The sequence below is a fragment of the Mesoplodon mirus genome, assembly GCF_964341445.2.
Source record: "Mesoplodon mirus genome assembly, chromosome: 5".
Lineage (NCBI taxonomy): Eukaryota > Metazoa > Chordata > Mammalia > Artiodactyla > Ziphiidae > Mesoplodon > Mesoplodon mirus.
In genome coordinates this window covers 147,294,807-147,297,493 of record NC_138980.1, presented here as the reverse complement: position 1 = coordinate 147,297,493, position 2,687 = coordinate 147,294,807, and the positions used below count along the sequence as shown (strand labels likewise).

Genomic DNA, 2,687 nt, shown 5'->3' with positions numbered 1-2,687 from the left:
AAATTTCCTGCCTCCTTTCCCCCATTTCCTCTCATGGTAATGTCTTGCAACACTACAGTAAAATAATGCTACCAGGATATTGACATTGATATAGTTGAGATATAGAACATTTCCAGCACCACTAGGATCCTTCATGTTGCTCTTTTATAGATACTTCCACTTCCTTTTCATTCCACTGATGCCTTAATCTCTGCCAACCACTAATCTGTTATCCATTTTGTCTTCTCAAGAATGTTGCATAAATGGATCACACAGTATGAAACCTTTTGGGATTGGCTTTTTTCTTTTTTAAAAAATGTATTTATTTTATTTATTTTATTTTTGGCTGTGTTGGGTCTTCATTGCTTTGCGCAGGCTTTCTTTAGTTGCAGTGAGTGGGGGCTACTCTTTGTTGTGGTGCGCGTGCTTCTCATTGCCGTGGCTTGTCTTTGTTGTGGAGCATGGGCTCTAGGCACGCGGGCTTCAGTAGTTGTGGCATGAGGGCTCAGTAGTTGTGGCTCATGGGCTCTAGAGCTCAGTAGTTGTGGCTTAGTAGTTGTGGCACATGGGCTTAGTTGCTTGGCGGCAAGTGGGATCTTCTCTGACTAGGGATCGAACCCGCGTCTGCTGAATTGGCAGGCGGATTCTTACCCATTGTGCCACCAGAGAAGTCCCTACAGGGCTATTTTAAACTAGATTCTTAGAAACTATTTCTCAAGCCTTCTTTCCTTTCTGATATTCAGATAATGTCCTGCTCCAGAAGAATCTTCTTCTAGTCTACATGACCTTGTAACAAACCACTTCTACTTTTCAGTTTCTGTATCCATAAACCTTTTTAGTCCATCTTTTTACTCCATTATATCTTTTGGTTACCAGCTGTCTATGAAAAAAGCTGTTGAAGAAGTGAACTTTGTCTGGGACTGCATCCATTATCAGCTCACTGTACCTATTAATGACCTGGTCATTCAGCCAATTCTGACCATCCAGGGTTGCCAGATCATCCATATCCAGCACATGCTTATTGTAGAAGATGCGGAAGCTGCATTTTTGATGTCTGGCCTGATAGCTTCTTATTTCCCTATTGATAAATGGTTTTCTATTAGAAAAGTCTTCATTAGAGACATATTTTAATCCTCCAAGGTCATCTTTTTCGCTGAGTGGGACCAAACTGACATACTTCTTCATAACCTCATCCAGGAATCCAGAAAGGCAGATTGACAGTTGTTCATCATCCACTGGAGATGCTTTTTGACTGTCCTTCCCACCTCCCACTTGATTTTCTAGTTTGAGTCCACTGCACGTCAGAGGAGCCTCCAGTGGACTTTTACAGTAAGGGTGGTCCAGCAACTTAGAACTAAGAATGTCTGCTTGAAAGATCCATCCTCATCCCTCTGGCGTGAGCTCTCATTCTAAATAGTCTCTTCAGACACAGGCCCATCTACACTACTCACAGATTGATCTGCCTCTGACACTGACAGTTTTACTCTGTCATCATTGACAGTACTTATCCGATTTTCCTCACCCAGAGCCATAACTTCTCTCTCAGTTTCCAAGATAAACATGTTACTAGAATGATGTTCTGGTAAGGGGATGTCATGAATCAGCTCTGTACACTCCCACTTAGGAGAGGAAGAGGATGACTGGTCCCAGGTGCATTGTGGCACTGCCATTCTGTTGGCCAGGGAATGCTTCATCTAAACTAAGCTCCTTGCCCAAGAGAGGGCTTCCTTTAGTGTGGCCATGAGGCACATGAGAGTTCTTTCCCTTCACCACAGCATTGCTGTCCATATCTGGAAGGTATGGTTAATGCCGACAAGAAGGGTCTTCAGGTTCTGGGGAAGGGAATGGGCTGCAACTGCCACCCACACTGTTCTCCATAAGGGTCTCTTGATGGTCCCCAGTGACCTGCACCCATCTTTGCTGGGCTTTTTTTAGCTTGCAAACTTTGCTTTTTGTTCTGAAGTGATGGGATCTGAGAATCTTGTACCGAAATCTAATCATGGATCATTTCTCATACATCATATGAGGAGATACTTTTATTCTTCTCTGTTAAGTTGGAACTTTTTTGGAATCAGGGGTCCCCCATTCCTGTGGTGCTCCAGCCCTTGGTAGCAGCCATAACAAAAGCTCTTTCTCTTACGGTTGCTCAAGGTGACCACAATTGTGCCACTCTCACCTGGACTCTGGCTCTCCCCACTGAACTTCATAGGAAGATCAGAAGCCTGTGGCTCCGTCCTAGGTCTGTGACCACTGGCCTGACTTAAAACACTATTTGCTGGTACGTCAGCAGCTGCCTTCAAGAGACTTTTCTCTCCAGAGTATTCATGATCAGAGTTCTTTGCTGATGATAGCAATTTCTCTGCTTAGAGTTTCAGGAAGGTACTTGAGGAGGAAATGAAGTGTTTAGTGTCCTTACTTTTCACGTTAGAGGACAAAGTACTAAGATTCTGAACAGCCATATTGGACTTTGTCTTAGCAAAAGGGGGTTCATCCTGGATCCATATTTTCTGGATTTGAAGGGCCTTCTTTCTGCATTGGAAATGCCTCAAATGCCTGCTCCAAGTAACTGGCCTTCCCAACTTGGCTTTCAGAATGCACAACTGTTGATGAAAGTAGAACTTCTTAAAGCCTGCAAACCCAGTATTCCATTTCTAAGAAAAGGCTAAGTGGATTCCTTTCCTCCATAGAATTTTCATCTGTTTTTTCAT

General features: G+C 43.4%; 1 pseudogene across 1 annotated transcript; it reads right to left on the bottom strand.

Annotated features, from left to right (window-relative positions):
* Positions 1 to 789: 789 nt before the first annotated feature.
* LOC309804437 (sentrin-specific protease 5-like) lies at positions 790 to 2,687 on the bottom strand (annotated as a pseudogene). The gene has a single exon. The product of its transcript is annotated as a sentrin-specific protease 5-like (transcript).